At 41.5% G+C, this 24,503-nt stretch overlaps 5 non-coding genes across 5 annotated transcripts; 4 read left to right on the forward strand and 1 right to left on the reverse strand.

Moving 5' to 3' along the window:
* Positions 1-1,533: 1,533 nt before the first annotated feature.
* TRNAD-GUC (transfer RNA aspartic acid (anticodon GUC)) lies at positions 1,534-1,605 on the forward strand. Its single transcript has one exon. It is a non-coding gene; the product is annotated as a tRNA-Asp (tRNA).
* A 1,454-nt stretch (positions 1,606-3,059) lies between these two features.
* On the forward strand, positions 3,060-3,130 carry TRNAG-GCC (transfer RNA glycine (anticodon GCC)). Its single transcript has one exon. It is a non-coding gene; the product is annotated as a tRNA-Gly (tRNA).
* Positions 3,131-3,662: 532 nt separating this feature from the next.
* On the forward strand, positions 3,663-3,733 carry TRNAG-GCC (transfer RNA glycine (anticodon GCC)). Its single transcript has one exon. It is a non-coding gene; the product is annotated as a tRNA-Gly (tRNA).
* Positions 3,734-5,328: 1,595 nt separating this feature from the next.
* Positions 5,329-5,399, forward strand: TRNAG-GCC (transfer RNA glycine (anticodon GCC)). Its single transcript has one exon. It is a non-coding gene; the product is annotated as a tRNA-Gly (tRNA).
* Positions 5,400-21,095: 15,696 nt separating this feature from the next.
* Positions 21,096-21,177, reverse strand: TRNAL-AAG (transfer RNA leucine (anticodon AAG)). The gene has a single exon. It is a non-coding gene; the product is annotated as a tRNA-Leu (tRNA).
* Between the last annotated feature and the right edge of the window lie 3,326 nt (positions 21,178-24,503).

A 24,503-nucleotide genomic window follows, 5' to 3' on the forward strand; every position in this document is an offset into this window, starting at 1 on the left:
ATTTTGATGAAAGGGAGCAGTAGAACAACAGAAGTACACTTACATCGCATCAGGCTTGGATACCCATGTGCATGGGAAATAGGCTTACAGGTTCCGGAAGATGAGAGGAAATGTCAACACTGTGGAGAAATGCCAGACAGACCACTGGAACATTATCTAACACAGTGCACAGTTACAAACCCATTAAGATTTCAAATTAGATTCAACAGAGCAGAAGTTGTTAAACACATATGGCAAAATCTTACTGAAGCGACCATACGAGTCATAAATACTCATACTCCGCCCAAGTAAAACAGAAACAAGCAACACTAAGTGGGCCAGCCAGAGGCTTAGGGCCCGCGCTGGAATTTCCCTGAAAAAAAATTACCTTGGAGTTACCCAGAATATTGTTTTTTAATATACACAATTGTTCTTACATTCTTGTAAGAACAGGGATATCCCTGTTCTTACAAGAATGTAAGTTCTTGTAAGAATGTTCTTACATTCTTGTAAGAACACAACATTCTTGTTGTGAGCTGCATCCTATAGGGAAGGTGAGGGTGACCTCGACAAGCCCAACAATGTGGAATCATATTTACTTTGGGAAGATCCAACCACTTTTATTTTAATATGAAAAAACCCTATGAGGAATCACCCCATTAGAAAACAAATTCATATGATGAGGTGTTTATTGCGTGCTCCGGCGACTAGGAATAAATAGATTTTCCAGCCACTATCCTCTAGGGGGCTTAAAACCTTAGAAGACCCGTTGGGTCACATCGCGTTATCTCCTCCGGTTTGACGCCTGTTGATTGTTGTGCTCGATGATCTTGTAGATACGGTAGCGAGAAATTATTTGTAAATTATTAAATCATCACTCAGCCTTTGTTGAATTCACACAGCGTAACTCAATGGTCCCGTACCTAACAGCCCGTTACCATTATAAATGGTAACGATATGATATATAGGTAACAAATGATAACGCATTCCGTACAACAAGGGAAGTGAGCGGGTTACAAACAGCTAGATCTCACCTCCTCGTAGTCACCGATAGGTAATTACTAATAGGTAAGCTACACATAAAGTGAGAATGTACGCAGTTGATTGACAGTCGAGAGGCGGGACCAAAGAGCCAAAGCTCAACTCCCGTAAACACAAAGAGGTGAGTACAACTTGGTGAATACAGACACACATGTTCCCTTCTCAGTGAATACATACATTGGGAGTTGTACATAATAATATTAATGCCATTGTGTTGATATAAAAGTTCATTTACACTGGATACATGATTCATAGAAGAATACATATGTATGGATTGGGCGTTATATAAAACCACTAATGGTATAACGTATATCTGAACTGTTTAATTAAAGAGCTTCAGGACTAAAGTATAATGGCTTGGCGCTTTCTCTTAATAATTCCCCTCCGTTCAATAATCATCTTCAATCAGAAGTTCATCGAGAAACTTGGGAAACAGATGAAAGTTATAGCTCACATAAAATAAGGTAGTTAGACTTAAGGTTTGGATTTGTTAGCCGCATTAACTAAACAGATTCCTCGGTAGTATAGTGGTGAGTATCCCCGCCTGTCACGCGGGAGACCGGGGTTCGATTCCCCGCCGGGGAGGAATGTTTTTCTCTGAAGAAACTAATGGTTGTTAGCAATATATGCTAAGTTTCTCTATTCATATAATAATTAAAATGATTATCATTAGCAAAATAATAATTATACGTATGATAATAACTTACACTCAAAATTATTTTTACTCCTATTCTATTATTATTACTTTTACTATAATGTTAATAATGTTTTTAATTATGATCGTTACTATTAATAGCATTTTCATGAGAAATATTATCAACATTGTAGTTTTTAAAACTAATGACTCGTTCAGTGTGGATCATTCTCAACATTAACATTAGAACATTCTATGGCCATTAACATGGGATCATTCGAGACATTTAGTGACTCCTGTTGCAAAGTTTGGGGCCTACCCCCCCCCCCCCTCCCTCCCCCCGACGCCTCACCTCTTCCAAGTCCTCCCTGGAATACCAAGAATGTGCATCTTCCAGCATGATGCCGTGGCTGTTATGCTTACCTATGTATGATTTCTTTACAATCGTTTCTGTTTAAAGGAAGAATTATTTTTTTTAATATAATTCACATTTTTTCTGTTTTGTCTTCTGTTCTCTATTTCCCTTCTCTTCTCTCTCTGTGTCTATTCATTCTCTTTCTCTGTGTGTGTGTGTGTGTGTGTGTCTATTCCTCTTTACTATCTGTGTATCTATCCCCTATTTCTCTCTCAATATCTATCCCTCTTTTCTATCTCTGTATCTATCTCCTATTTTTCTCTCAGTATCGATTCCTCTTTTCTATCTCTGTATCAATCCCTATTTCTCTCTCTGTGTCTATCCCTCTCTTGTCTCTCTGTGTCTACCCCTCTCTTGTCTCTCTGTGTCTATCCCTCTTTTCTATCTCTGTATCTATCTCCTATTTTTCTCTCAGTGTCTATCCCTCTTTTCTCTGTATCTATCCCCTATTTCTCTCTCAGTATCTATCCCTCTTTACTGTCTCTGTATCTATCCCCTATTTTTCTCTCAGTATATATCCTTCTTTTCTATCTCTGTATCTATCCTTATTTCTCTCTGTGTCTATCCCTGTCTTGTCTCTCTCTGTGTCTATACCTCTCTTCTCTCTGTCTATCCCTCCATTTGGGAGTAGTTCTTATGCTCTTACAGGACAACCATGTGGAAATACACGAGACAGGAACAGTTAACAATAGTAGTAGTAATTTCATAATTTTTAGTACTACGGAATTTCAGAATTCCGTAGTACAGGAATTCTGGCATGATATGAAGATACATAAAAGTCCTCAGGGGTTAATGAACTAAACAGTCTTGAAGTCAATTAAAATAAGCACACGATAAAATAATACATGAAAATGTCCGTATGTATACTTGATATATATGTATATGTAAGTATTCTAATGAGACATTGGTACTAATGGCTCTCAGGTATACATACACACGTATTATACGTATGCGTACTATATATTTATTATTTTCTCTCTACTTTACTAAGCATCGGTGGTTCAGTGGTAGAATTCTCGCCTGCCACGCGGGAGGCCCGGGTTCGATTCCCGGCCGATGCACATTTTTATTTTCAGAACTGTGTTGTTTTTGTTTTGTTTTGAGGAGCACATTAATTTTGTTTCATTTTTTCGTCCATTTTTGCCTTTTTTTATATCGCGATTTGTATCACGAACTGCTAATAGAATTAGTAGAGCAGACTTGCCAAATCACCTTAGACATTAGAAAGAATTGTTTCAGTGTCAGAGTAGTTAACAGAATGCATTAGACAGTGATGTGGTGGAGGCTGACTCCATACACTGTTTCAAGTGTAGATATGATAGAGCCCAGTAGGCTCAGGAACCTGTACACCAGTTGATTGACGGTTGTGAGGCGGGACCAAAGAGCCAGAGCTCAACCCCCAGCAAGCACAAATAGGTGAGTACAAGTAGGTGTGTACCTGGAGCCACGTACATCATCACTAGCCGTGTATATAGAGCGATACACACTATAAACATTAGTGATGTACTTGTTGCATGTTATGCACATTATACACCGGTTGTGCAGCTCTAGCTATATACAACAATATAAACTGTAATCATCACAGTTAATACAGCATCGGTGGTTCAGTGGTAGAATTCTCGCCTGCCACGCGGGAGGCCCGGGTTCGATTCCCGGCCGATGCACGCTTTTGTTTCAATTATAATAAGTATTTTATTCTATTCTTATTATTATATTTTTTTCCCCCGTGTTTATAAATATAATATTGCCCTTAATTACTCCTATAGCGTTTACCAGATGTTTATCGTGAACGAATTATTATATTATCATGTAACTCCTTAATAAACGAGTCTTTTACACACACACACACACACACACACACACACACACACACACACACACACACACACACACACACACACACACACACACACACACACACACTAAATACGAATGGATAAATATACCTCCACACGCCAAGCTACAAAGATCTGGGTCGAAAAGCCTTGTTGACAAGGCCGTCAACCAGGAGAGGGCCTCGTTAGAGGTCACGCAGAGACGCGGAGGTCGTTGACAATCGGCGGGTAAAAAAAACACACAAGGTAACCGCAAGGTAAGCTGGTACTGGAAGCCCCAAGACTCGTCCATAATACCACTGGAATCCAATCCACGCACAACGTCATCTGCTGCGGAACCCCCATAGCAACAGCCACCATCAACACTACATAAATAAAGCTTCAAAAACGTAAACGCGACATTGATCACGACATGAAAGATACTGAGGGGGGGTTATAAATGAACAAAGTGGGCAAGAACAGTCTCTTTAAAGTGAGTGAGAGCAGGACAAGAGAATATAAGTTACAGAATGCAAATGAGTTGAAGGAATGTAAGGTTTAATAACTCGTGTATAATAATAAAAATAGGCAACATTCATAGCCAGTGGAACCTGTAAACAAGTTAATTTAAAACATTAGTGACACTTCTTGCCACATTGTTCTCTCGAGGCGCTGTCTATCAGTCCCATTGGTACGCAGAATTGACATGGAATCCACGTTTTTTGAACCAGAAAACTAAACATTAAAAAGTTCAAACATTGCAACATGTTTAATACCTGAATTAATAGGACCAAGATACAGGCCAGATGAAGGGAACAGTCTAATAAGAATAGGGAGGAGGAGGAGGAGAAGGAATATGATCACTACATTAAAGATATAATGAGAATTGAGACAAGGTGAGCCAAGACAATCTCTATTATTTTATACACAATAGAATGATAGGATCAGACCGAGTTGAATAAACTTAAAATACCTATATTCTGTTCGAATAATAAACAAGATAAATGCCATGAAACAAGAAGTGTATGATCATACTTGATAGGATCACTCCTATAGTATGACTGCCGAGTTCCTTGTCTGAAATGTTGAAGAAATCACACCGCGAATCTGACTCCTGTTAGCATGGCTTTCTCTTCTCATAGCTCGTGTTAGTTGGCTTAAAATTGTTCCTTTTAATATCTCAATTTAAGCATGGCCCCTTCTAATTTTCCCCTGGAACACTATACAACCCAACAGGTTTACAACCAGGTCCCAAATTAATGTTAGGTGAATAGATGCGAATAATTAAGGATTGGTGCCCAGTCGATCCTAAACTTCTAGAGCGGATATTTCAAGTCATAGATATTAATATGACTAATATAAGTAATAAAATAAACTCTAAACTAAATCAAATAATTAGTATACAATTTTTAATAAAAGAAGGTTGTTCAATTCATAATATTCAGGCATCGGTGGTTCAGTGGTAGAATTCTCGCCTGCCACGCGGGAGGCCCGGGTTCGATTCCCGGCCGATGCACATTTTTTTTTTTTGTTTTTATCCATTAATAAACTAGGGACAAAATTACAAACAAAATTACCAATGTGACTTTTCGCCCCCTCACTGTTATTGTCTCTTGTTAGGGAATTCTTTACCCATATTCGTGCTCTCTTGGCAGTCCAGAAATGTATGTGTTCGCCTAGTTGTGCTTGTGGGGGTTGAGCTCTGGCTCTTTGAGCCCGCCTCTCAAATGTCAAGCAATCAAATTTTTTTCACATACTAACACACACATACACACAGGAAGCAGGCCGTAGCAGCTGTGTAATTCCCCGGTATCTATTTACTGCTAGGTGAACAAAGGCATCAGGGTGAAAGAAACTCTGCCCATTTGTTTCCGCCTCCGTCGGGGATCCAACCCGGGGCCCTTAGGACTACGAATACTGAGCGCTGTCCTCTTAGCTGTCAGGCCCCTGACGTGTGTGTGTGTTTACTCACTTATTTGTACTTACGGGGTTGAGCTCTGGCTCTTTGGTCCCGCCTTTCAACTGTCAATCAACAGGTGTGTGTGTGCGCGCGCGTATAGATGTGTGTGTGCTTGTATATGTTTAATACTCACATAACCCATCCGTCAATTTTCCTAACCACTTCATTAGTCAGAGAGACGCCTCTCACTTCATTACTCAGCATGGTGAAGAGTTCGCTGTATTGATGAATAATGCCGGATGCACAAACGGTCATTGCAGCTTCAAGTACCCCTTATCGGACCCCATTTAATCGGTTCTCGAGTCTTATCGGGACATAATTGCTCAGGAGAATGTGTCGACTGTCTTGAGCTCTTCCTGAAGGAGTCGAGAGATTTATAAGTCTCATCTTGTTTGTTTGATGAAGGTATAACTCGAGTCGTGGGATGGATAGAAGAGAGGGGGAGGGTGGGAAAGAGGAGGAAGGGTTCTTGTTGACTCATTTTCCTCTCTCTCTCTCTCTCTCTCTCTCTCTCTCTCTCTCTCTCTCTCTCTCTCTCTCTCTCTCTCTCTCTCTCTCTCTCTCTCTCTCTCTCTCTCTCTCTCTCTCTCTCTCTGTCTTAGCAGGAAGAGTGGGCCACTCACTAGCCTCGATGATTATTATTTTGTATGGCATCACGATTGAAATTGTTGGTTGTTAAGACATCATCTGTTTATTCTGTAAGCTCTGTCTGTCTGTCTGTCTGTCTGTCTGTCTGTCTGTCTGTCTGTCTGTCTGTCTGTCTGTCTGTCTGTCTACCTGTGCGTCCATCTATCCGGGTTGCAGGCAGAGGTTGCAATGGTAATTGCATGTTTTTGCAGTAAAGCCATATTTGCAGAAGCAAAAATGTTACCTGCAAGAAATTATATAAACATTATATTTTATATATATATATATATATATATATATATATATATATATATATATATATATATATATATATATATATTTATATATATAATTACACAAAATCATCACATCATCACTAGCAACGATCAAAACATTAACAACAATTCCACCAGTCACAAAAATTACAACCATTTAAATAATAACAATTGCAACAATGACAACATAACATTCAACAATCATCATTCACAACACCTACTGCCAAACATCAACCACTCTCAACAGCCACTGCCAAGAGCCACTAATAACCTCAACCACAATCAACCAACGCACTGCAGGCCTCAACAGCAACAACAATCACCACTACCACAATCACCAACAACAAGAACCACCATCAACAACCTCCCCCATCACACTTAGGAAATGCAGATGTTTATCTCCCAGAATGTTTGGTAATATGTTTATTGTCTGTGATGTGTGTCTATGAATGTATTAACACGATGTATTGAACGGGGTGAGAATAGCTTGAGCTACCTCATCCCTTTGTGTGTATTTTACCTCAATAAACTTATTTCAATTTCAATTTCCAGCACACTTAACCTACACAGCCACCGCCAACATTTTTGCGCTACAACCTCTCTTTCCAAAATCATTTCCTTGGAAATGAAAGAGGTAAAATTGGACATTGGAAATTTCCAATCTTTACAAAGAGGAAAGATTGGAAATTGGCAGAGGTAAACAAGAGAGGAAATGGGAAGGCAAAGGGTGAAATCGAAGAGAGTTGGAGAAAAGGGGGGAACAAGAGAGAGAGGAAAGATTAGGTACATGAATCTCCTACTCTTAATTGCGGGATGAGAACCCCGGTAATATGGAAATTTAACGACAGGTTCGCGTGCCCGGGTGCCAACTGGGCACAAAGGCCTCTCACGAATGGCACTCCCAAGGTGAATTTCAAGTCTGGGAAAAAATTCCCGGGTCTTCGTTCTGAGGTAATTCCTTGCCATCAGATGCAGAGGGGCGTGGAGTTTCTTTGTGTTATTAAATGAATGAGAGAGAGAGAGAGAGAGAGAGAGAGAGAGAGAGAGAGAGAGAGAGAGAGAGAGAGGAGAGAGAGAGAGAGAGAGAGAGAGAGAGAGAGAGAGAGAGAGAGAGGGGTATAATACAAGTCTTAGCTTACAGTTTCATTAGGAGCATCTGTACCAATCCTAATGAATCCTAGAGCCTTAATTTCAAGACAGCGAGAGAAAGTGAGAGAGGAAGAGAGGAATGAGGGAGGGAGAGAGTTAGAGAGAGAGAGATACTTAAGTATATGTGACTGATTGTGCACTTTTTTTTTGTGCGCGCGTGCGCATATTTAGTATTTCTATTTACTACCAAATAGGGCGTGCGGCAGTAGCTAGGCTCTGTGCCTGCCTCCCTCACTCCCTAACATGTACATATATACACAGGCTGGCTGTCCCCGACAAATTGAATTGTAATTATTGTGTAGTCCACACACGCAGACTCAGTGTAGGTATAATAGAGCTCTCTACACCAAATGCTCTCTTCAAATTCACGAGATAGTCAAAATAACATGATGCCGCGCGCGTTAGGATACGCGACTGGAGGCTGCCCAGGGCTGAGTTCGATTCCCTCGTCCTGCTCCAGTGATTTTCTTCAGGTTTTTTATTAAGCCTCGCCTACTGGCACTTTACCTGTTGCGTCATAATTAACTATGCTGAAGTTCTAATTGCATGTCGAGTCTGTGTGGGTTGAGCTTCGGTTCTTTGGTCCCGCCTCTCAACCGATGATCAACTGATGTACACAGGTTCCTAAGGCTATTGGTCTCTAGAACATCTACATATGAAATAGTATGGAGTGTGCCAGTAGAAGCAGCAGCATAGAGCACTCTTCAATGTCTTTGTCCCATGTCTTTGCCCTTCACAATGTTTAACTCCCTTCTTACCACTCAACTCTGTGCCACACATACACACACACACACACACACACACACACACACACACACACACACACACACACACACACACACACACACACACACACACACACACACACACACACACAGACAGAGCCCGATAGGCTCATGAATCTGTACACCTGTTGATTGACGGTTGAGAGGCGGGACCAAAGAGCCAGAGCTCAACCCCCGCAAACACAACTAGGTGAGTACAACTAGGTGAGTACACACACACACACACACACACACACACACACACACACTACGAGGGGGCCTCGTAGCCTGGTGGATAGCGCGCAGGACTCGTAATTCTGTGGCGCGGGTTCGATTCCCGCACGAGGCAGAAACAAATGGGCAAAGTTTCTTTCACCCTAAGTGCCCCTGTTACCTAGCAGTAAATAGGTACCTGGGAGTTAGTCAGCTGTCACGGGCTGCTTCCTGGGGTGTGTGTGTGTGGTGTGGGAAAAAAAAAAAAAGTAGTTAGTAAACAGTTGATTGACAGTTGAGAGGCGGGCCGAAAGAGCAAAGCTCAACCCCCGCAAAAACACAACTAGTAAACACACACACACAATACTCACCTGCTCCGTCATGCGAGACCTCCATGTATATTTCAATACATCTTCACATCTCATTATTCTCATCTACTTATATATTTAATCCGCCTAATATTAACTACCTAAATCTTCTGTTTACCTATTTATTAGTTTTACCTATCATTCACGTTCCCCATTTATTTGTTTCTCAGTCTATTCAGTCTATCTACTCAATGGCTATACTTTTACCAATCTACCTATGCCTTACCTTCGAATCTCTCTCTCTCTCTCTCTCTATATATATATATATATATATATATATATATATATATATATATATATATATATATATATATATATATATATATACCACTTTAACAACTGTCCATATAAGCATCTACCACCATACTTACCTACAAAGTGTATCCAGGTCTCCTATACCAACCTACAAATTTATCGTTTGTTCTTGGGCCCCCATCAACCCACCCCCTTTGCCTATTTACCTCCCCCTGTCCCCACCTTTTTTTATGTATTTTACAACCTATTTCTCGTGATTGTCCAGTATGCTAATGTGTTGACCTATCGGATTCCAAGTACTTCTTCAGTGTCTTCTTGGGAGCTAGACGGGTGACCAGGGGGCCCCCCAGACGGGTGTTTAGGGGGGGCCCAGACGGGTGTTTAGGGGGGGCCCAGACGGGCGTACAGGGGGGGCCCAGACAGGCGTACATGGGGGGCCCAGGCATCTTGAGGGAGTCTTGAGAGACTCCTTCAAGCCCTCTTGGGGGTCGCCACTTGGGGTATGGACGCTTTGTTCGCTGGTAAACAGTAGTCTTGTGTTTTCTCTCCTTTCTCCAGTTTGTCTTACTTTTTTCCCTATCTCGTTCATACGCTGTTTCAAAGGCATTTGGTTATGAACTTGTTTTGTAATTTTGGTTATAAAATTACTATAATTTGCGTACATCTATTTGTTTTCACGTTATTTTGGTGAATTTTTGGCTATAGTTAGGCTATTGTTTTTGAGAGGAGGAGGAGGAGACTATTGGATATCAGTGATGCTGGTATTCAGCACCTTAATAGGGAAAGAATTACAACACCTTAAGATAATTATACCGCCTGCTTGCAACAGGTGTCTGTACTTTATGATGTTTTACAACCTTTCAATATAACCACTAGGCTATACAGCATTATGGCTAATAGAATTCAACTCACAAATGTAATGTAATGATATTATTGAAGAGATCAAGAGAGAGAGACATCAAGAGACAAGAGAGAGAGAAAGAGAGAGAGAGAGAGAGAGAGAGAGAGAGAGAGAGAGAGAGAGAGAGAGAGAGAGAGAGAGAGAGAGAGAGGGAGAGAGAGAGAGAGAGAGAGAGAGAGAGAGAGAGAGAGAGAGAGAGAGAGAGAGAGAGAGAGAGAGAGAGAGAGAGAGAGAGAGAGAGACAGAGAGACAGAGAGACAGAGAGAGAGAGAGAGAGAGAGAGAGAGAGAGAGAGAGAGAGAGAGAGAGAGAGAGAGAGAGAGAGAGAGAGAGAGAGAGAGAGAGAGAGAGGGAGAGAGAGAGAGAGAGAGAGAGAGAGAGAGAGAGAGAGAGAGAGAGAGAGAGAGAGAGAGAGAGAGAGAGAGAGAGAGAGAGAGACCCCACATTCCCTTCAGATTGAGTTACACACAAACACCGGATAACATTAGCGGCGTATGTAAAACCGGTAAACATAATTTGCTCTCAGCAACATACGAAACGAGTCCTCCATAGTACTCTACTCGTTGTGCCCAAGATCTATCGCCAGCAAAGTTTAGGGTGCTCTAGTGTTCGAAATTACTATTAGTGAATTTTTTCGGAGTTCGCTAGATAACTGTGAATCCTGGCGTAAGAGAGGGAGCCCCATCGTAGCTTGTGCCTCAGTGCCATATAACAGTGGCCCTCCTCTGTGTCTGTGGACCTTGTGTAGAGAAACAGAGGATAGTTCACTTGATTTAGCATTATTGTTTTAATTTTGCCGCGAGTGGTGAATTTATTGAGCAACTGTTATTCGAGAAGAGGGAAGAACTCTGAGATAAACACAAGGCATAAAGGAAAAGAGTCCTTGAGGTGGGGGGGAGCTAGCATTGAATTCTATCAGCAAGGCCTATATGGACACAGAAATTGAATGCCACTTTGTGGCCATATATGATTGGGCCACTAAATCCGAACCAATATGCCATAGAGGGCCGATTTGAACTCTATGATTGGATAGTACTTGTGGAGTATGATATCATCTTGTGAGGATTGCACACCTTCTTGTGAGGATAGCACACCATCTTGTGAGGACAGCACACCATCTTGTGAGGATAGCACACCATCTTGTGAGGATAGCACACCATCTTGTGAGGATAGCACACCATATCTGTGGCTGTTATTATTTTAATTTGTTAAGTATTTATCTATGTCTACTTTAAGATTGTTTCTGTCAATCACCATAATAAAAACATTTGTTTTATTAGGACTATTTTCTTTTGATTAGATTGGAGTGTGGATTTAACAATCGTCCACTGAATTTAAATATCTAATTTGTCTTAATTTTATTAATTAATGTGTAATTAAGATAAGAACCAAAGTCTATAAGAAATATTATCGACGTAAAGGAAAAAAAAAATAAGAATCAGTATTATATTATAAAAAAACGCTAAAAGGAATTAAAAGGGGGCTAAATTTACAAATTTAAATGTGTAAATGCTCCAAAAAAATTGGAGCATTTACAAAAGGATGTCGGTCGAAAGATCAGCTAATTAATTCACCGATTTTCTTGAGGAAGTTCCATTGATTGCAGCAACTTGGAAGGTTAGTCTGGAGCATGTAGTGAAATATCCTCAACTCCGTGACAAAATAAAAAAAAAAAAAAAAATCGTTAAAAAATCGAATGTAGATCTGGTTTTCCATCAAGTTTACCAGTGCTTACAAGGCGGTAGTAGAACATCATTCAAACAAATGGAAATGATTGCAAATCATTAAATTTGAAACAATGGGCAGAGAGAGAGAGATGGGGGAGGAGAGAGGGATGGAGAGAGGGAGGGGGAGGAGAGAGAGAGATGGGGGAGGAGAGAGGGATGGTGAGAGGAAGGGGGAGGAGAGAGGGATGGAGAGAGGGAGGGGGAGGAGAGAGAGAGATGGGGGAGGAGAGAGGGATGGAGGGAGGGAGGGGGAGGAGAGAGAGAGATGGGGGAGGAGAGAGAGAGATGGGGGAGGAGAGAGGGATGGAGGGAGGGAGGGGGAGGAGAGAGAGAGATGGGGGAGGAGAGAGAGAGATGGGGGAGGAGAGAGGGATGGAGGGAGGGAGGGGGAGGAGAGAGAGAGCGAGAATGAGAATGAGAATTAAGTTGCCACTACTACTGACATTTATTGACACGAAAGAACAAAGACTTGCGAAGTTGACCTTCCCGGAGAAGGGGTTAAGCTGGGATTTATCGGTCCTCGCCGACTGAACAAAGTAATTGGGACGTTTCCGTCCGTCCTGGACCACACCATCGACTTGATAATGGTCCGAGACGGACCGAAAACGTTGTCGTCACTTCATCTTCTGCTGTATGGTCTGGTCATCACCCTTCCCGTTGGCCAGACACCGTGATACCCAATAATCAACTCCCCATCAATTCCCCCACCTCCCCTTCCATCCCTCCATCCATCCCTCTCGCATTCCACACTGGCACTTTTCAGCGATAGGGGCCACCTATCCCCTACCCTCTTCCACTACCACCTTCTTCACCTCTGACACAAAGAATTTGCCGCTTATCAAGTGTTTATTGACCACAAATGGGGAGAAGCTGTAGGCTGTCAGGGGTGAATGGTGAGGAATGGGGTGGTGGGGAAGGGGGTTAAGGGCAGTTGGGAGAGGACGAGTCGTTGGGAACTGGCATGGTGGAAAGGTAATTGGGAGGTGGATGGAAGAGGGAAAGGGGAAGGGGGGGGGTGAGAGGGAATAAAGAAGGGGATACATAGGGAACGTTAAATATGGGAATAATGACTGCAGTGGAACAGGTGGTAGGGGAACAGCAAACCATAAGGAGTGCAATGGGAAAGAGAAGGAATGGAGGGGGGGGGGGGGGGTCTAAGATGGGAAAGGAGATGGTGTTGAAAAAAAAGGGAAGGATGATGATTGTGCATTCCGTTTCTCCTGTTATTAAAGTACCTACGGGCTCACCATAGCCCGTGCTACTTGGAACTGTTTGTTCCAAGTAGCGAATCTTTAACAACAACATCCTGTTATTTTAGTCAATAATTATCCTCCTGGTATCACCACATTGCCTTCTCTCTCTCTCTCTCCCCTTCTTCTCTCTCTCTCTTCCTCCTTTCTCCTCTTCCTCCTTTCCCAGTCCCATCATCACTGTGCTCCATTCCCTTCCCTCATGCTCCCTATACCTTTTCTCTAACTCCTTCTTCCTACCTACCTATCTTCCATCTTAATTCCCTCTTCCATGTCTCCATCACCGCTCTCTCACTCCCTTCCCTTTCTCTTCCTTGGTTTTCTTTCTATCGCTTCCCATCATCAATTCCACCCCCCCCCTCTCTCTCTCCCACACACTCAACCCCCTCCCCCTTCCCCCCCCCTTCCCCCCCCCCACACACACACAAGACACCAGTTTCGACCTCCAAACCTGAATATCATCACTATCGATGTGTAGAGTGAAAGTAATCTGTCCCCCGCTACCCCTGCCGGAGGCTGAGTGGTTACATCACGCTTGCATCATCGTTATCACCCTTATACTACGCTTGTACAACTGTTATCACCCTTATACCACGCGTATACAATCGTTATCACCCTTATACCACGCTTATGCAATTGTTATCACTGTTATACACCACGTTCACCATCTTTATACTGACGATATCACAATTAAACCATACTCACACTGCTGATATCACACTTATACCACTCTCATATCGTCGATATCACTCTCCTACTACACTTATACTTTTGTTATCATCCACGAACCAGACTTATACCTTCGCTATCTCCCTTATATCATACTGAAGGCCCCAGTACATCCCCTTAAGCCATTTTCATGGCTTAAGGGGATGTACTGCCACCAGGAGAGCCCTTATAAGCCCTTATATCTATAATTCACCACGTTCATCACCCTTATACCTCAGGCCTCAACCTCATGTTATTACCGATATACAGCTGTAACCTTATCTGATCACCCTGATACCACTGCCATTATCCTTATATATTATAATTTCCCTTATATCATCGTCACCCCTTATAACATTATTATCACACTCGTCACTCTGGCAGGACCCTTATAGCAGTGACATTACTCTATTAACAGTTACCACCTTATACTGTCATTAGGTAACCGTCATCATATAGCATTAGAACCACCCTTATATCATTTTCACCACTCTTATATACAACTTTCATCACGCTTATATCATTTTCACCACTCTTATATGCAACTTTCATCACGCTTATATCATTTTCACCACTCTTATATGCAACTTTCATCACGCTTATATCATTTTCACCACTCTTATATGCAACTTTCACCGCGTTATATCATTTTCACCACTCTTATATGCAACTTTCATCACGCTTATATCATTTTCACCACTCTTATATGCAACTTTCATCACGCTTATATCATTTTCACCACCCTTATACAACTTTCACCGCCGTTATACTGATTTTTTTTTATTCGTAGCCAATTTAAGTGAAGCTTAACAATTCTGGAAAACCTGAACAACCATAGGCGCTAACAGGCTTATATACCTAGTAGAGACTACACATAATACCGGGGTTAAGACATCAACTCAGATGTCTTAACCTTCCCTACTCTCAACCCTACAAGCATTATATAGGTCCATTAACGAGCATCACATTGGTTCATTAACAAGAACCTAAATGAGTCACACTTGGAACAGTTATACCTCGTACTTAAGACAAAGTCAATACTATGTTCAGGACTAGAGTATAGCTGCTGGTTGATCAGTAAGCGGTTGTGGAGGTCTTAATACCTAACCCTACACATTCAGAGGTTAGAAAGGCTTTCAACTCACCGCCTATCCAAACCAGTCCATCAATAGCATGATCTGCAGCATGCGATATGTTCTAGAGGAGGAATATAACCAGAGTGTCAGGCTCAATAACTGGATAGTATAAAATTTCACTGAACACTTTAAACAGACAGACAGACAGACAGACAGACAGACAGACAGACAGACAGACAGACAGACAGACAGACAGACAGACAGACAGACAACTCAACAATAGTTCACTTAAAAAACACACACACGAGGAGGGTTATTTTTATGGGAATAAAAAAATAACTCTTGAAATAAATGTTCTTCAAATAACTTGAGAACCAAAATTGCAAGACATTTAATTCTCTTGTAAGTGCAATATATTTGGTCGCATTGTTGCATTTATGCAAACGAGAGCTGCTTTCTGTTGTTCTCCGCGTACATGCACTTCGCTGAGCGATCTTGCATAGTAATCAAAACGCTAATGGCCCACAAGCACTCACGACTCAGGCACACAAAAGTGCTCAGTTTCACCTTAATGAGTGAGAAAGTCGAAAATCACACTGTTTAACTAAACCTGAAAACTCATCGAGGCTGTTTGAGCTCTACGATCTACGAACACTTAGCTGGTGCTCTAAAAAGCAGGCTTTTGCAAATGCCGAAATTTTCCGAAAGTGGAAGCACATAAAAAAATAAAAAATAGAAATATATATATATATATATATATATATATATATATATATATATATATATATATATATATATATATATATATATATATATATATATACTCCCGAGAGATTTATCCCTGGAGCTAGAGATTTATAATTATCTGATCTGGGTACTTTTCATATTCCAAATCAATATATTACAGTTTTTGGCATATTTCGTTTAAGGAGATATATTTTTTGGCAATAATTTGTATTTACAGTATGTGGGCAGAATATACTCATGCGCTGCTTGTTCAGAGTGCTGCTACTGTCCCGTCAGGCGTAAATTCGTAAATTTGTTCTTAATATATGATACAAAAATTGTATTTTCGCTTATGTCAAACATTATGATACATTATAGCTTGCTGACTTGCCTAGGGCAGGTCTGAATAGGTGTTTCGGTTCTGTTTGTAAGTATTTGTAGACAGGACACAAAGAGACAGAACACGAAGAGACAGAACATTAGATGATAAGCAAAGCACTTATCAAGAAAAGTTATGTGAAATTACACCTCATTAATGATTCACTCACGTATCATAAAAAACAAAATAACTACCAACAGATACACAAAAATGCTTAACCTAATCTACCCTAAACCTAACTATACGCAAAGCTATAGTATATAACTTTTTGTTTAGATACGAGAAAATGCTGTTGACGAATGGAATCTTTGGGGGTTAGCAGTATAGCTTGGTTGAGCACCGCCTGAAGACATTACCGGGTTTTCGTCCAAGCCACGACCGACCTCCAGGTGCAAAAGGTGTTGTTCCTGGTGTTCCAGGCATTCCAGGAGCTCCAGGTGATGCAGAGGTCTCAGGTGTTTTAGTTGTGGCAGGTTTTCGTGCAACTCTGTGTTGTATAAGCTGTTCTGGATGTTCCAGTTTCAGGTGTAGGAAGTGCACTGCCGAGTTCTTGTCGTCGCTAAGGAGACGGTTAAACATTGACTTAGGAGAGACAGGTGTTAAGACAGGTGTTAATTTCATCCATTTGCCAAGGTGGTGATGTATTCAGCTAGCTCTCAAGTGACACGGCATGAAACACTAGCCAAAGCTGCAGCTCTCAAGGTCACAATGAATATTGCATAATTGCTTAAGTTTTCTTATTTACTGGTTCAAACACTTGTTAAAACTACCTGGTTAGCATGGAAAATGCAACTGTTCAAGGACATTGCATTACTAAGTGGGCCTCCTTTAGTGGAATACATCACTGGTTTTCTAAAGTATTGCATCATTCCCAAACGTTTTCAACGTTCGCAAACTGATGCAACGTTTATACTAATCTCTAAGTGCACTTGCAAATGTTCCGGTGCTTCGAAATAGGTAGTTTAGGCAGCTCGATACAGGTGTGTTATATTTCCAGTGTAAGCTTCACCCCCAACACGAGAGAGAGAGAAAGAAAGAGAGAGAGAGAGAGAGAGAGAGAGAGAGAGAGAGAGAGAGAGAGAGAGAGAGAGAGAGAGAGAGAGAGAGAGAGAGAGAGAGAGAGAGAGAGAGAGAGAGAGAGAGAGAGAGACAGAGAGACAGAGACAGAGACAGAGTATGAACTCACCTAGTTGAACTCACCTAGTTGAACTCACCAAATTGTACTCTCCAAGTTGTACTTGGGAGTGGGGATTGAGCTTCGGCTCTTTGGTCCCGCCTCTCAACTGTCAGTCACTTGGGGTACAGATTCCTAAACCTATTAGGGTCAATCTACATTTGAAACTGTGTATGGAGTCAGCCTCCACCACATCATTGCCTAGTTCATTCCATTTGTTAACTACTCTGACACTAAAAAAGTTGTTTCCAACATTAATGCGTGTGTGCTTGTGTCCTGTGTCCTCTTTCCACCCTGAAGCCTTTCCGCTCCCAGTCTCGGTACTACCGAAGAGGGTCAATACTCTCTCTCAGTGAAGAGGATCAATAATTAGGGTTTCGAGGATAACGAAGTTGGTCGATAAGGAATTATCTCGAAGTGACAAAGTGTCAGCAGCAACTGTGATAAGGGTACTGAAAAGGGTCAGTAGGTAGTGTTTTTAAGGGGTAGTGAATAGGCCAGTAGAAAGAGTCTCTGGGTATTTAAAAAGGTTCAGATATACCTTCATGGTAAAGAAAAGGATCAGAATAAAGTGCTTCTGGGAAGTAAAGAGGAGCTTCGGGGCAGTAAAGAGAGTTGTCTTAGAATTTGAGAAATGTCTGAAGTGACCACTAGACTTTTGGTTCAAGAAAGTCATATTTCTAAATATGTTTTTTTCACCATATTTGACAAAGGATATGACAAGAAACTGCAAGATGCATTGCGTCAAATTCCAGACGCATGAAACACGTTAGAAAATTAAAAATTTAATTTTTAATGGAGAAGAATGCGTTTGTTTCATGCATACTTCATGCATTTAAAGTAATCAAAGAGACACACAAAATTTTGATGCAAATATTTGAATACAAATTGATTAATGAACAACAAATATTTGAAAAAATGATTAGCGAATCATTTCAGATTAGTGTAGTGTGTACGGGGGTATAGTGTAGTGTGTAGAGGGGTAGTGTGGAGTGATAGTGAGATCACAAGAGTGTGGTAAGTGTGTGAAGGCAGACTGAGGTAAGTGTGTGAAGGCAGCGTGGTGAAGGTGTGGGTGCGACTGGTATGTGAAGTGGCCTCATTTCCTCTCTCCGCGCCACACCTGTCATGGCCGCATCATGCAGACATGCAGACAAGTAAACATACGAGCAAACAGTCAAGTTTGGCAAGTCAGCAGACAAGCAGGTGGGCAGGTAGACACGTAGACAGGCAGGGTAGGCAGACAGGGAGGAAAAGCAGACAGACAAGAAAGACAGGCAGTCAGGAAAGGCAGACAGTCAGGAAAGGCAAGCAGACGGGAAAGGCAGACAGACAGACAGACAGGGAAGCTTACATGGGGATGCAACAATTCCTGTAACTCTCAACCCTGTGGTTTTAAAGGCATTTGAATGCATGGTTCCCATTGTTTAAATAACTCAGGGTTCTCAACATGATCTCAAATGACTTTAAATAGTGTCGTGTTACTTCTGGACCCACGACCAACGACCCACGACCCATGACCAGTGCACTGAGTCCTCCTAACGTGCCTCTTCTTCCCCAGTTTTCCCCACTTTGGAGCTTTCTCTCTCTCTCTCTCTCTCTCTCTCTCTCTCTCTCTCTCTCTCTCTCTCTCTCTCTCTCTCTCTCTCTCTCTCTCTCTTTCTCTCTCTCTATGTTCAGATATATGTGTAGCAAGGAGCATAAGGGTCGAAAATTAATGGCTACATGCAACTGTCGACTGAAAGGGACGGGATCCGAGAGCTGGAATGCAATCACATACAGGTGAGGCAGGAAGGTGAACACACACACCTACAAAATTCTCAGGGGAATTAACAGGGTGGACAAAGACAAATTATTTAGCACGGGTGGAACACGCACAAGGGGACACAGATGGAAGCTGAGTACCCAAATGAGCCACAGAGACATTAGAATTTATTTTTCAGTGTCAGAGTAGTGAATAAATGAAAAGCGTTAGAAAGTGATGTGGTGGAAGCTGACTCCATACACAGTTTCAAATGTAGATATGATAAAGCCCAATAGGCTCAGGAATCTGTACACCAGTTGATTGACAGTTGAGAGGCGGGACCAAAGAGCCGAAGCTCAACCCCCGCAAGCACAACTTGATGAATACACACACACACTATAAAAGGATCCAAATGCTGAACCCCTCTTGAAACACAACAAGTTCAGCCATATTCGAGAATCCATAAATAAAAGCCAGAATCACTGACCGACGTTCCTTGCACAGTACTCTTGATTGGATAATCAAGAAGAGATTAGTAAATCACCTGGGAGGAGTGAAAAGTGTCTCCACACACGAGGAGCACGTTCGATGAACCTATTGGAACTTAGTAGGAGAAGATAACCTTGAACATGCAGGTGTGGGAAGGATAACGATGGTAATGGGTCTTCCTCGACTACCAAAAGGTGGTTGATGTAGTTTCACGCACAAAAAGACTAGGGATGAAGGTCTTTACAACTCCGCCCACAGCATCTGTAGAACTCCGGTCTTTAGTACTCAGCCTCGGGGTGTAACTAGCAATTAAACAAAAAGTTAACCTAGACAAAATCAAGAGATTTAGAATAAGATCTATGGAACAAGATCCTTGATATGGAACAAGTTCACAGGAGCCTGTGAACTGTGAATCCTGTGATGAGGATTCGAACCTATGCGCTGATACCCAGAAGTGTATCAAGTTTGGTGTCTCAGAGGACTGATCCTAACTAGGAGAGATTAAAAGTTATATTAACGCATATGGGATTTTCCTGTGGTATAATTTCATAATTATACATGAAAGGAGAGAGGTAATGAATCATTGCATTAGATAACCGTCGACTAGAAAGCTAAGGTCCATGAGCTAAAGCTCAATATTATAGGCACAAGTAGGTGAATACAACTAGGTACAAACACAACACCACAATATGACATATAAAGCAGAATTATTTTGCTCGTAACTACAATACATTAAGAATTAGAAAACTACCATTTTAGAAACCCTAACTGATATGTAATTTGTTAAAATTATTAAGAGTATTAACGATAAAGAAAAACGTTTAAATTAATTAAATTTATTTATTTAAACTGCCCGAAACGCTAAATGTGAGTTAGTGGCTTTACAAGAATGTAAAATCTTCAATGCTATGTACTCTCATAAACCCAATGTACTTTATTGTATATAAATAAATAAATAATAAATTCTTTGTATTATACACTCAAAAATGATGAAGTTTAATAGGTATAGCTACAATGGCAGTTTGTCTCTGCTGAAAATATGCATCGATGACAATACACAAACTATACAAACAATACACAAACAATATACAAACAATACACAAACAATATACAAACAATACACAAACTATACAAACAATACACAAACAATATACAAACAATACACAAACAATATACAAACAATACACAAACTATACAAACAATACACAAACTATACAAACAATACACAAACAATATACAAACAATACACAAACAGTAAACAAACAGTAAACAAACAGTAAACAAACAGTACACAAACACACCTACGTTGATGAAAATATACAACTATGTTAGTGGATTCATGTGAATTTATGTTCAAATAAATTCACTTGACCGCAGGACGGATTCGAACTCACACACCTGTGAAGAGAGTGCGAGTATGAAAACTCTGGCAGCGGTGGGATTCGAACCCACGCCTCCGAAGAGACTGGTGCCTTAAACCAGCGCCTTAGACCGCTCGGCCACGCTACCGCTGAGCAGATATAAACAAATAAAGGTTGCAGCTGCTTAATATTAAAATCCTATTCCTACTACTATTGAACTTTTATTACATATTACCGATATTGTGTTTGTATTACTACTAGTTTTAATAACAAACAATAATAATGTTTTTATTACACATTCGTCCAGGCTATTGAGCAAATGGTTATCACTTTGTACATTCGTGGCGAGGATAAATTATGTTCACCTAGTTGTGCTAGGGCGGGGTTAAGATTCGGCTCTTTGGTCCCGCCTTTCAACTGTCAATCAACTGGTGTACAGGTTCCTGAGCCTACTGGGCTCTGTTATATCTACATTTGAAACTGTGTATGGAGTCAGCCTCCACCACATCACTGCCTAATGCATTCCATCTGTTAACTACTCTGACACTGAAAAAGTTCTTTCTAACGTCTCTGTGGCTCATTTGGGTACTCAGTTTCCACCTGTGTGTGTGTGTGTGTGTGTGTGTGTGTGTGTGTGTGTGTGTGTGTGTGTGTGTGTGTGTGTGTGTGTGTGTGTGTGTGTGTGTGCGCGCGTGTGTGTGTGTGTGTGTGTGTGTGTGTGTGTGTGTGTGTGTGTGTGTGTGTGTGTGTGTGTGTGTGTGTGTGTGTGTGTGTGTGTGTGTGTGTGTGAAAATCACGAAGACATTAAACACGTGATGAACAATGAGACAGTGTCAGACCACGAAGGAAGGATTAAGACAAGAATTTCCTAAAGTACTTTCGTATATAATAATATATCTTCAGAAGGATGATACATTTGGAATTACCTCTAGTAATAATATGAGGACCAATATAAACCTGGAAAACTGAGATGATCTTCCAGCTGGTTGGTGGACGCAGCTGCTCGTTCTCTGACCTTGGTTAATAAATTAAAATGGTAATATTTCCTCCGATAATATTTCCGAGAAATCTGGGCGATTTGCCGTTTTCATTATTCTATTGAAACACTGATCTCGTCGCCTCTAGCTCCTCCAGGTATTTGTCGACCTTAACTATAGTAACTGCTCCTTCGTCATCAAGTGACGGAGAACTGTTGGAGCCATTGGGGGTTCGAGTCCCAGTGGCAGGGGTATAATTAATTCCTTGCACGGAGTACTTCGTCTGGCCTCAGTCTGCCGGTCATGTAAACACGAGTATTTTGTTTGTGTTGATGACGAAGTTGTTGGGCGCTGAAGTGTTGTGTTTGGCTCAGTATCTTAGATTTCTGCAGCCTTCTTGCATTCATGTCTTTCTGTCCTTTCTCTGTCTGGTTACATCTATGTCTGTATTTATGTCTCTCTCTCTCTCTCTCTCTCTCTCTCTCTCTCTCTCTCTCTCTCTCTCTCTCTCTCTCTCTCTCTCTCTCTCTCTCTCTCTCTCTCTCTCTCTCTCTCCAATAAATGAAATTGTAAGCAAAGAGATGTTGTTCTTTATCTGTTCATCTGATTCCAAAACCCTAGAAAGTTTACATAATATTAAGTTACAATTATGTTGTGAACAGGATATAGCTGCAGCCAACCGACCAGCTATTTCTCGTGGACCTACAGGTTGAGGGAACATGTTCCAAAAGACGAGTTGGTCTATTGATAATCCCAAATGAAATCATGATTTAAAAAAAAAAGACACAACCAGAATCAACCTGTTGATGGCTGAGTGCCTTGTCTCGTGGATACCAACTTCTGGTGTTGTCCACCAAGTGTTGTCAACGGAGGAACCATGAGCAAAGTGGCCACGTACATAGCAATAAGGCCACTAACCAATAAGGCCACTAACCAATAAGGCCAATAAAGCCACAATAAGGCTCTGGTGCTGAAGGCTCTTCATGGTGTCTTGCCAGAACGAGTCAGCATTACAGATAATATAGTTTTCTCACACGTTTCACTAGTGTGTATAGTCGGCCATATGAGGTTTGGTCGAGTCCAGGAATGTGTTTTATACTCACGATGGGAGTGAACTTGTGCTTCACATGGGGTTTTGCAACCACTGCTGTTGAGATGATACGAGCTATAGTGTGCCCTAGGGCTGTCTTGGTTTGCTACTTTCTACAAGTGGCTTTTCATTGAAACTGATGAGTCAAATTTCATCCCCGAAATGTAAAAATTATCATTTAGCAGTCTGTATATACATATCTCTCACTCACACAAAATATATGTTTTTCTCTATACAAGTATATATATTTAGATCAATATCAGGTAACCAGGTGCATCATATTAGCTATTGAAAACGTGTATTTATATTGACCAAAACACATATCAGAAGATGGAGAAATGACGACGTTTCTCCATTTTCTAATGTGTCGTTTGGTCATCATATCTTCAGCCCCGTTATTGTGACTCACCGTCTGTTTTTATTTTTCTTGCTGCTAACGTAGGTCAAGGTCACGGGCCATGTGTGTCGTAACTCATGTGAATCTTACGAGACACTTGGCATTCACATCCAGGTCCCTCACTTAAGATCTCTCACAACCAGATCCCTCACTTAAGATCCCTCATATCCAGTTCCTGCCTCCTTGTCCCATGTTCCAGATCTCACGTTCTAGATTTTTTTTATTTATGTATAATTGGTCTGAGGGTTGTCGGGAGGGTTGTCACTGAGGCAGTGAGGGTTGTCCGGAGGGAGGGAGTTCACGAAGGCGACGCTTAATCAATGATTGTGTAGACTGACTTTGCTGAGAGGGCAGGATTAAGTGCATGTTCAAAGGAGGGTTCGACGCCCGCGCGTTTCCCCACGCATGGCGAGGTCGTGACCTCAACTCAGTGACCCCAAGGTTAACCGATATCAATGGCTGGGTGACCTCCCATAAAGCTATTGACCCCGAACAGGAATGTTATGTGAGGTCACTGGCGAGTTATTATGCAAATCTCGTATCGCTTTCCACCGTCAAGAGGTATGTATATATATGTCGCTTATGAGGACATTCCCAAAAATAATCAACAGCTATGCCTGTGCTTCAGCGTGCCAGGGGTTTGTGGGCATGAAGGAGCTGTTGACAAGGTTAAGAGTTAAGGAAAAAAAGATGAAGAATCCCAGCTGAGGTTAAAGGCCAAGCCTCTGCACTCTCCGTTCTCACACACGTGTAGAGCTTAGAGCCGTGAGTAACAGATCATCAAGGCAGACAACTGCGGCTCTATGCCCCCGTTTGACCTTTCACCTCCTCCCAGGTCGCAGCGACGAAGACGCCGGGGGTGAAGGGTCAGCTTTGGCTCAGGCGTTTGTTTGTTTTTTATTATTTTTATTTTGTAATGTCCGGGGTCTATAATGAGGAGGCCAAGTCCTGGTGTTTTCCTCAAAGAGGGGAACCCGTTTGGTGGTCACCGCCTGACCTCAGATGACCTC

This window comes from Procambarus clarkii, chromosome 40 (assembly GCF_040958095.1).
Source record: "Procambarus clarkii isolate CNS0578487 chromosome 40, FALCON_Pclarkii_2.0, whole genome shotgun sequence".
Lineage (NCBI taxonomy): Eukaryota > Metazoa > Arthropoda > Malacostraca > Decapoda > Cambaridae > Procambarus > Procambarus clarkii.